The 11,733-nt window shown below is 38.0% G+C and overlaps 1 long non-coding RNA gene across 1 annotated transcript; it reads left to right on the top strand.

Moving 5' to 3' along the window:
• Positions 1 to 1,213: 1,213 nt before the first annotated feature.
• LOC116668498 lies at positions 1,214 to 8,803 on the top strand. Its single transcript, XR_004325600.1, has 3 exons — positions 1,214 to 1,333; positions 7,771 to 7,775; positions 8,792 to 8,803. It is a non-coding gene; the product is annotated as an uncharacterized LOC116668498 (long non-coding RNA).
• Positions 8,804 to 11,733: the final 2,930 nt, after the last annotated feature.

Raw genomic sequence — 11,733 nt, 5'->3', positions numbered from 1 at the left:
AAGAATAAAAGGGCGCTTAGCCCTTTGAGGGCCTGACTGATAGACCCAAGGCTCAAGGCCTCAAAGTAAGTTATAGAGGTTGCGTCACACGGTCAGATTTCAAAAGGTATAGGGAATTAACCCAATCTACAGTCTCATGGCTAAAGGCTGCCAGAAACAAGATTGAATCAAAAATTTGGAGAAAATTCAAGTGTCAATAAGATGACCACCTCGATTATTCTTAGTCCTCTGCCCTATTATAAATACACATTGCAGATATATTTACAGGAGATAAATTATTTACATGACTATTGCAGATTTGAACATATCTGAGAAAATAAAAATTATCTGTAAAAAGCTTTTATAACTAATTGATATGGTATGAATTAAAAAGAAAGGCAACTGTTTTTTTTTTCTATTCCTTTGATGAGAAGAGAGGGAAAAAAAATGGAAGAAGGCTTTGACAAAGAAATGCTTTTACTGTTCAAAGGGGACTTGTTTAGGAAACTGAACACATCAGCATCTGATGCTAGAGCTTTCCTTTCAAAGTGAAATTAAGACGAGTAATAATAATCTCCTCCCTCTGACTTCTTTAAATAAATACGTTGAACATAAAACCTTTCATTGTGGCATGAGGCTTACAGCTTCTTTTACCTTTAATGAGACCAGGCAAACCAAGAAGTCAGAATGATATGTTAATGAGAGGAGGGAGTGGAGGCAGCCCGGCTGCCCCAGGTTGTAAAGAACTTTTATTCTTCAAGATTGTGTAGACAGTTACTTTCACTTGTTAACTTCCATGCATTTTTGTAGTACATAAAAGATCATATGGACTTCCAACAGTAAAGGCACTTCAACTTGGGTGTTTCTACTGCTTCGCCAAGAATTTGCATTTCCTTATGAAGCGTCAGCCCTCAGGGATTGCTTCTTCTTTCCTCAGAATACAAATCCAAAGACATTCTTTGAGCTACTCCTGTCCCTCAGACACCCAAGCTCCTTTGGACACTCCTCATTCCTGTTCCTTGAAGACTCTTGTTTATTTCTTTACTTTAATTGAGAAATTTACCACTTAACTTGAAGTATTCCTCTCCAACCCATTTTCTGCTTGCTTTATACCAACCTCTCAAACTAGTAATCACATATTATTGTTATGATACAGGAAAGAGGTGCACTTGAAGATAGCCATGTCCCAGATCTCAGTCGACTCCCTGGGATGTGTCCTGCCAAGTGAAGGTCCTTGGCTTTGCACAGGAAAGAATTCAAAAGCAAGCCATAGTTGAGCAAAGGCAGATTTAATCAGAGATGAACACTCTATGGATGGAGTGTAGGCCATCTCAGGAGGCCAGAGAGACCCCGAGTGTCAAGGTGGGTGTGTAGTTTAAGGTAAAAATAGATGCACAGTCCATAGACAGAGCGCGGGCCATCTCAAAAGGCAAGAGAAAGACCACAAGCTGTGGGATTTTTCGTTTTTATGAGCTCGATTATTTCACTTGCTAACAAGTGGGAGGGTTATTCCAACTACTTTGGGGAAGGGGTGGGGGTTCCCAGGAACGGGGCCACTGCCCACTTTTTGACCTTTTATGGTCAGCCTCAGAACTGTCATGGCACTTGCAGGAGTGCCATTTCCCATGCTCATACATTACCATGGCCATAAAATGAACCTCAAGGTCTACTGGAAGTCAAATCTCTTGCCATCTTGGGCGTCCAGGTCTACTGGGAGTTGAAATTTCCACCGTCTTGGTGCTAACTGCTGTGTCATTCCTCTGATGGCTGTGCCCAGCCTGCTTCCTTCCTGTCTCAGTTATACAGAACTGAAGTTCATTCATAGCGACCCAGGTAGTGAAATCACACTTCTTCACCACTGTTTTTTTGTGTCAAATTTACATTCTAAAATCATTTGCCTCATTCCTGAAATATGTCTTTGTCAATTTCCTTTGGTGAAGGTATGTTGGTGATAAACCCTTTCGGGCTTCAGATGTTAAACATTTTTAAATTTCGTTCTTGATTGGGATTTCGAATTTTCAGTTGACGATTATTTCCTTGTAGAACATTGCAATGATCATCTTACCCTTTCCGGGCTGCCTTTCATTAATGCTGTCAATTAGTCAATAGTCAGCTTAATGGTTCTTTGCAGGTGATTTGTCTTTTCTCTGCGAACGGTTTTAATTTTTTTCTTTGAGGTTCTTTCGTTTCAGTGTGGAATGTCTAGGTGTGGCTTTCTTTTACTTGTATTTTCCATGCTCCCCGAATCAGAAGTTTACTGTCTTCTGGCTGTAAAACTCTCAGGTGCCATTTTCTTGAATAGTGCTTCTTTTAAAATTTGTTTCCCTTTCTTTCCTTTTGGAAAATTGATTCAATATATATATTAAAATGTTTGTTTTGTACACATTTTCAGCATTTCTTTCATAGTTCCACGTCCTTTTCTCTGCGGTCTGTATTCTAATAATTTTGAGACTCTCTCTCCATCTATGTCTTGCCGACTAAAAACTGGCCCTTGCCATCAGCCTCTCCAAATAAAACTTAATCCACATTTCTCACATTGTGTGATTTAATTTTCAATTGTAGATTTATATCTCGGTATTCTTATTATTTTTAAAACCTTTTGATTTATTTCTTGAACGCTGCTCACATTTCCATAATTGCTTTCTTAAAAACATTTTAAACATACTTATTTTATATTCCGTGGGTGACAACTCCAAAATCTGACGTCTTTGTGTTGTGAGTGACAACTCTCACTATGGTAGGTGTGCAGTTTAAAGTAAAAGTAAATACACACTCTGTAGACAGAGCTGCCCCGGGTGTTTTATACTGTGTCTCTGAACCTCAGTGTCTCCTAATTTTATCTGTGAAAAGTCCTTGAGGTCTAGGTTGAAGTTTGTTTTGTTTGTTTTAAAGGCTTGCCTTTACTTCTTAAAATGCCTGAAGGTAATAGCAATCTGAGACTACTAAAAATTAAGTATTTTTCTTGAGGATTTTTGAAATATATAGGTGACATGAATTTATATATCAAAACCACATGAAGAGTGATTTGTAATTATGAACTTTCAGGGGAATTTTCCCCCTTTTATCTAGAACTAAGGTTTAAAAGAATCAGATATACTTTTGCCTGTTTACTTAGTGGTATTTATTTATTACCTTTAAATATGGGTAGAGTTTATGGAATCTCTGTTTCATGCAACCAGCCTCATCGTCTTTTTCCCCATAAATAGCATCACCATTTCCCCCTAGCTAGGAAACTTCTCCAGACTTGACCCCTGTAACTCCCTCACTCTCTTACACCCAGTGATTGTGATATGGCATTTTGGCCCCTGGAAGTAGGGTCAGATCTCAGTTTACCAAATGTAAACAGCTCACAGCATCACTCATTTGCTTCCAGATGATCTGGCCCTGTTCATATACTTCTTTTAAAAATCTGCGTTATAAATAAAAGCTTCTCCATAGTCATTTTGAAATGCATAGGTAAATGGATAATGCAGTCCATTAAGCAAAAAAGTTCTGAGAGTCTACCAGAGCGGCTTGTTCATAATGAAACACAGGGTTGTATCCATGGTCAGAGATAGAGTAGAAACTACTTACAAGGCTCACTGAAGGTGTAAGTGCCCCATCATTTCCAAAAGTTTTATTATTGCTGTAGTACACCTGTCATTAGGATAAAAGTTATGTTGCCATTATGCAACAATGATGCTACTAATCCATTCCCTGTCCCTCCAAGCTTTTGTGATCCTAAACCATAAAACCATTTGGGAATCTATTCTGGCACAAAACATTCATTTGTGAAACACATGTTATTTTGTATTTTGCTCATAAGGCATATAAATTCTATTCAGAGCACCTTCTGCATATCTCTATAGTTAAATTTCAACCTAAAGAAATCTTAGATATTAAAGATTGTTATTGTCATTTCATGCATTAGTAAGGAAACTTCCTTTTTATGACCAAAGTCACTATAATATCCTTGTGTTTTTAGGGTCAGATACAGATATACTGCAGCATACTTTACTGATATCAGCAGCAAGAATTTTTTGATTACCATTAAACCCTGGAGCCCGCCACCCTCACTGCTCTCAAGGTTGAATACCTCTCTCTATATTCTTTGATTGCTAAGTGGTAAAAGAGCATCTTATCTCTAAGAACATGAGTTTCAGTATCACAGTGCCTGGATCTACCACTCATGAGTTTTTCATCATCTGCAAAATGGAACGATAAAGAAAGTTATCTTGTAAGGTAGTTACAAACTTTCACTGAGTCAATACGCATAAGGTGCTTAGAACTGAAAAAATAAACGTTCTCAAAATATTAGTAGCAACAGCAGGAGCAGCAGTATCTTAATTCCTGTGGATTCTAATACAGTGGAGACAACATTTCAAGCCTAAATAAATTCCACAAGCTTCAAAATGTACAACTTTCCTCTGATTCTTCTGTTGTTCTCTAATCTGACTGCACCCCAACTTAATATTACTTGTGCAGTCTCTTCCTCCGTGGAACACCGATACTACCATCCTTGGTCTGGCATCTCCTACTCATATGTTTTATTATTGATCCATTCCTGCTGTGGAACAAATTTCTGCAAAATTTGTGGCATAAAATGATCCCTCTTTAATGTGTCACCATTTCAGAGGATCAAGGTTCTGGGCACAGTTTAGTTGGGTCCTTTGCTCCAGGATCTCCCATAAGGTTACAGACAAGGTTTTGACCAGGACTGGAGTCTGATTTGAAAGCTTCCCTGGAGAAAGGGCCTCTTACCACTGTTCAGCAACACGTGGCATCTGTTGCAATCAGACATGCTTTATAGCCATCTCAAAAGTGAATTCTCATTTCAATATCCCTTTATTTAGCAATGAATTCCCAAATATCTACTATGTTCTCATATGAGACATTATGAAGTCATGTCCCATGGCCCTACCCTCCAAGTCTCAGCCACCCCTCAAAGTCTGAGTCAAGCTTCGCCTCCCACAGAAAGTTTTGTCTCCATTCTCCAGACAATAATGACTATTCCTTCTCATCTCTCATCTAGAATCACAGATTTCGGCAGTGAGATGTTCTCTGATTTGTTCACATTGGTCATATGGAGATAGATACTAACCAAACAATAAACAACTTGAATCTAAACGTATGCCTTTTTTTTTTTAACTTGTACAATCCTGAGCACAGATCTTGGAAATCTGGTACAAATACTAATAACTATTATTATTAAATGATTACCTAATTGAATGCTTTTCAGGATAGAGGTCTTATAATTTAGTGTTAGAAATGTAATGCTATGTTCTAGTAAGCTCTTGGAAGACTCCAATGAGATTTTTATTTTAAATTGTGGTTTCATTAACACACATTTAGAACAAGTGTCATTTTTATTCTTTTTCTGAAAGAAATACTGCCAATTATAAATAATCACTGCAATTGCAAATTCAAGGCTTGGGTATACAAATAACACTGAGCAAAAATATTTCCTTCTAAATTTTTTTAAAGGCAGGTTTTACTTAGCATCATGTACATGTTATGAAACATTCTGATGAGGTTTTAGCAAATTTAATGATTTTGGTTTCTCAGTAACAATAACACATGTGGTCAGGGACAGGAAACAAAATCTTTGGTTTCTCTAAGTGGCCCAAGTCCATTTTAACAGAATACATCGTTCATTTAAAGCTATGGGGCCTGGTGCCCCCATTCCAGACTTCTCACCTCTACGTTGGATTTCCTCCATTTAAAATGTCTTAGCCAAGACATGGAAACAACCTCAACATCCATTGAGAGATGGCTGGATAATGAATTTGTGGTATATTTATATGGTGGAATATTACTCAGCCATAAAAAAGAATAAACTAATGCCATTTGCAGCAACATGGATGGACCTGGAGAATGTCATTCTAAGTGAAGTAAACCAGAAAGAGAAAGAAAAATACCATGTGATATCACTTATATGTGGAATCTAAAAAAAAAAGAAAAAGAAAAAGAAAAAAAAAGGACACTAATGAGATCATCTACAAAACAGTAATAGACTTGCAAACATAGTAAATAATTTTATGGTTACCGAGGAAAGAGGGTGGGAGGGGATAAATCTGGAAGTTTGAGATTTGCAAATGTTAACCACTATATATAAAAATATATTTTAAAAAAATAGATATGTATAGCACAGGGAACTATAGTCAATATCTTGTAAAAACCTTTAATGAAAAAGAATATATGTATGTATATGCATGACTGGGACATTGTGCTGTACACCCAAAACTGACACATTGTAACTGACTGCACTTCAATACAAAAATTAGAATATAGCATCATATGGACAGCAACGCAGAGTACTGATCAGACTCAAAGTGAAATATAACCAGGAGAAAGGGTAGAGGAGGACGGTACGTGTGTGTGGGAGGAGGCAAGGTGAGAAAAAGCAGCCAGGTAGATAAGTTATAGCAGAAGGTTAACAGGAACCAACAAACATGCAATTTGTGTAAAAGAGGTGAATTCTTAATAAGCCAGATACAAGAGCTAAATGTTTTCATATTGAGGGGACTGCGTTTTATTTTTAAATCTGGTGGAACTTGTTGATTCTTTATATGCATAATAAAAATTACATTTGAAATATTTACTATATGAAATATTAAAAAAGAAAAAGGATAAGAGAGAAAAAGGTATATGCCCATTTGCATGTATATACACATATATACATACACATAGATAAGTTACATGTTTAGCTGCTTGAGTAAATAATACATGTGTTTATTTGTTTACACTTCATGGCCTTCTTAATGCCAAAAAGGATATGAGATGTAAACAATTTTGCCAACTTTATGGTGAAACGTCGTCACAGTTAATAGTGTGTAGCTGTGCATTTCAGGGAAGAGCGGTATCAACTAGATGAAGCCATTTAATTATTAAAACATGGTGTTAAAACTACGATTTTTTCCCTTGCAAAAGACATCTGGCACTCCATGAATCAAACAGTTAGAGCCGAAAAATAGCAGTGACAAATGCAGAGAAAAATGCAGTTTTCTCGTCTTTCACTTAGGGAATCCTACATTTTGTCGACCAGTTTCTCCTGACTAACATGTGGAGAACTTTGTTATTATCATCTTTGAACAAGAAGGTGACACACACGAAGATGTAGGAATTAACCTCCATCTCCCAGCCTCCCACCCCTATCACCGTTGTTCATTCCTAAGAAATTCAAATGTAAAAAACAGCATGTTGGTTGGAAGACGGTAATCCGAGGTGCCGTGATCTTGGGGAGAACAGAGATCTGCACTTGTAAATCCAGCTTCAGCACAGACTTTGGTGGTGTTGTCAGGTCCAGCCTTGGAGTGGACTCAGCAGTTCTCTGAGGCTCCTGTGGGCCTGGGTTCCTGGGGCCATCACCTCATGCTTGGAACTGGGGAGAATGCTCAGGGCTCCCCCTCACGCCTCTCTCCTCACCCACGTCGCAAAGCAGACTGCTAAGGAGCGTCATGGGCCACAGTTGTTTTCACTCTGCAAGCATTCTGAGAGTATGAAAAAAAGAGCTGATTCAATCTTCATAACATTCACTGTGGTTTGTTATATACCCGGGGCCTTAGTTATAATTTCAAACCAAGAACAAGTCCTCTTGCATGTGACATCCAATGAGCCATGAAAGGAACTGAGTACATCCACTGCCCTGGAGAGATTCCAGCAGCTTCTCCGCGTGAGATCAGTATATAACAGATGGGACCAGGGTGACTGATTTAATTAGAATATTTTAATAGCAGAATGGAGAACATCACACAGCTCCATCAGTTAGGAGGAAGGCCATTAAATTCAGCAAAGTAATTGTTTCATTGGGAGGATATGTCAAATAAAATATATCTATGTGTAATATATATATTTAATTTGAAGGGAATTTCAGATGATTATGAAAATGAAGTCATTATATAACATATGATGGTTATCTAAATCTTTATGAGAAATGAACCTTTAAAGCTCCTCAAATATTTATCTTGTCTTATTAATTGAAGTAGCCTGCTCCTTTAAGCTCCTTTTGACCTAGTCACTCTTGTTCTCTAGACTTTAGCAGGAGACATTAGGAGAGGAGATAGCCTTTTCAGTCTGCGCAGAAAACAGACATTTTTGAGACATGACAGTCAGTTTATGCAATATTCAGCATTTATCTAAAGTTAGTGAACTCTCTAAAGGGCATAGTGATTCCAGAACACAGCCTGATTCCAGGCTACCATCCTGAGTTACCCTCCAAATGAATTTTACAAAAGCAGAAATCAAATTAATCTCTTTTAATTCTTAGTATTTAACCATAAAAGTTTTGAAGGTTTTTATTGGAATATTTGCTATTATCCTAAAATTTATACTTACAGTACTAAAGATTAGTACATTCCCCACTTTTTTAAAAATCTCCTAATCCTTGTGGATAATATATTACATATTACCTCCCAAATAATATCTATCATTCTATTTTGAACAAATCCTACATCTCATATAATAAAGCAAGCCTTCCTATGATAATGAGTGATTGGCATAACACAAGGCTTAGCACCCTGGTACTTAATGGAAGTTGAATTAATGTGATAATAGAATTTATGGCAGTTTGCCTTAGTAGAATCTATTTTTCGGTTTCTGTTCAAGCAGCTGTAAGAAAAATGTACTTTTTTTTAACTGAAAAGGATTCAATCTTATTTTCGTATACCTGACAGAATTTTTAAAAATTTTGTTCATGAATCAAAAAATCAACTAGGTTTAAGGAGAAGACAGAATGAGATACCTACTATGCATTTCTGTTTATTTGTCTGTCTGTACAGTTCTGTATTTATGTCTCAAAGAGCAGTTTTCTTTGCGGGGGAGGGTGTATCTCAAGCGGTAGAGCACATGCTTAGCAGCTGGTAAAAATCAAGAATCCTCTGCAGTCTGTGTAGATATCAATCTTTATAAAGCTAATAATTTGGGACATGGACAGTGTACACAAGAGAGTATGAGAAAATAAAGCAAAGGGTATGAAAAAGAGAGAACTGAATACTAACTGGTCGTGATATGCTAAGAATTGCATAAGTTTTCAAGCGAGAAGGACCACTTGTCCTGGCTTGCAGAACCGCTTCCAATATTACTAAAGGGCACAACTGAGAATTGTAGTCTAAGCCTCTGGTAGGTACCAGGAATGATCAGAAAAGACAGGTGATCCTGTACGACGTGCAACTGTATCCACACCCACTCCTGCAGGGGTCCACGCTGCACCCCACCCGCATGACGCCGAGGAGCGGCCCCTCACTTTCCATTTCTTCCCCTCATCAGTGCTTTCTCTGCCTCTGAAAATTCTTCCCTGGATGTAAATATAGCAGCCCGGAGTCTAAACAGTTATTATATTTAAAGCCCTGTGTTTATTTCCCCCTTATTACAAATGCAAGGATGTAGAGTAAAAACTTTATAAGGCATGTCAAAGACAGGAGAAACAATTGGATCATTTCTAACTGACCTTCTTAGGATTGATTCTGTGCTAATGCAATAATAGGCCACTAAAAAAAAAAAATGTGTCCATGTTAAAATCACTTTTCCATTTTGCCCTCTATAAAACATGACAAATAGAACAGTTATTTATATTGCCAATAACTGAAGCAGTGTCAGACTTTTGAGATCTTCTGCAAATGCTTATCGAATTAGTGAAAGAATTAAGCCAACCAATATACTCTGCACCTTGTGAAAACGATGCTAATTTCTGGTCGATAATAAAGCCAAAGCTTCAGGCTACAATTATTAACGGAGACGTATTACTTCCACCATGGTGTGTCTTGTCTCTTCTTCCGCCTCCGACGGGACGGATGCGTTATAATCTGACTTGTACGCTGCAAGAAGTTAACCAGAGCATGTGAAAGTTAAGCCTGCGAACATGGACTCAGTAATACCTGAAAGTAATCTGATAAAAAGTAAAGGTCTGGGGTGCTAAAACTTAATGCATACGAAGTTAATATACACAGTTAAAACTGTGCACTCTAGTTGGGAGAAAAGATGTAAAGTTTTGAAGAAGAAGAAAAGGAAGATAAAAAGTGTCATTAGATGGCAAAATAATTAATATTCAAATGAGGAGGTGTATTTAACGAAAGCTATGGATCTGGAGAAGTGAGAGAGTATAGTGGTCCGCGGTCGTGTTCAAAGGCTTTAAAGAGGCACATTCTTGAGTGGATTACATCTGATTACTAAATTATTCAGCTAATTATATATTTGCAGCGTACGTTGTAAACACCAGGTGATACCTTATTAGTTCTACGTTACTGCTGTAGAATCCCAGAGGAGAGTTTAAGAAGCTGTCCGCGGCCATTTTTGATAGAATTGGAAGTGGCTTCTTAATGAGCACTCCGCATTCTTATTCTAGTAATTGGTGCCTAGTGTCCTGGTTACCCAAGTATTTACTAATACAATTCAGAAATCACAGTGTTAGCGTGACATTGAGATTTTTGTTTCTCAGGAGGAAAAATGTGTCTTCAACACGGTTATGACATATTTGATTAATGCTTGGTTCCGATAAGCGAATTTCTTTCTAGATTGGATACAGAGGTCAAGGCACACCACCTGATTTAAAGGGCCTCATCCATTTGTTGGTTTAAGATTCTTACCCTCCAACTCCGAGGGCCCAGATGAGACCCTAATTTTGCCATGGGAATGTAAATGCCCCAAAACATCCCAACAGCTCATTTTTCTTGAAAAATATTTATGATGATCTTACATTATTGAAACAAAGCTCTTGAAATGGCAGAAGGGCTCGCCAGCGGTCGGTGTGTGGCAGCAGTGCCATCAGCAGGGGTGTAAATGACCAGGTAGGGAGTCACGCTGGCCGTCAGTACAAGACAGCAGGACGGGGGACACTAATGGCCACTGCAGTGTTTCTGCCATAACTGTGCTAATGGGGGAGCTTTCAGATCTTGAACATCCGCGTGGTTTAGCGGGATCGTAGTGGTGACAGTAATAATGACACTAATGACCAACGTTCTCAGAGTGACCCTATGCATGGAGCACTCTTCTTAGCACTTTACGTACGTTTCCTTGTTGATTATTTCTCCTCATCTTACGAGGTATCGTTCGTATCTCTAATTTTGAGAAAACTGAAGTCCACAGGAGGTAGGTAGTTTTCAAAGCCCCAGCATTAGAAAGTGGTAAAGCCCAGGGACGTCACACAGACCGTGTGATGTCTTTTACACACGCGGTCACGCACGGTGTCAGACTATCTCTCTTTACATGTCTTATTCTCCTTGTGACATTTTGATGTCTAGCTATGGTGTTAACCAGAAAAGGTCAGATGCCAGCTATTAAGAAATCATTGATACTCCAATGCTAATGGGATGAACGATGCATTTTATTATGAGGAAAGTGTCAACACCACATGGGAAGAGTTTTAAATATGAGCTAAGTAATCATTTTAAGGTATTTCTGATTTTTCATAACATTGAGTGTAAATGATTAATAAAGCAGTAGCGAAAATGTAAGTCCTCACCCATCTTCCCACGACTCTTTGTGAAGGTGAGAGATTACAGTTGTGTGTGGAAACATGTACTTCTACACATGGTGATCCAATATGTATTTATTTGGTTCAATACTACGGCTCATATGTTAAGCAGTGCAGAGGGAAGTATAAAAATTGCTGGACATAGATAAAGGATGTATTAACTTCCTATAGATGCTGTAAAAAATTTACAACAAATTAAGTGGATTAAATCAATACATATTCAGTCTGTAGTTAGAAATCCTAAAACCAAGGTGTCAGCAGAGTCACTCTCCTCCTGGAAGCTCTGGGGGAGAATTTGTCTCTTTGCC

The sequence above is a fragment of the Camelus ferus genome, chromosome 14, assembly GCF_009834535.1.
Source record: "Camelus ferus isolate YT-003-E chromosome 14, BCGSAC_Cfer_1.0, whole genome shotgun sequence".
Taxonomy (NCBI): Eukaryota; Metazoa; Chordata; class Mammalia; order Artiodactyla; family Camelidae; genus Camelus; species Camelus ferus.
This window is presented reverse-complemented; position numbering and strand designations above follow the sequence as displayed.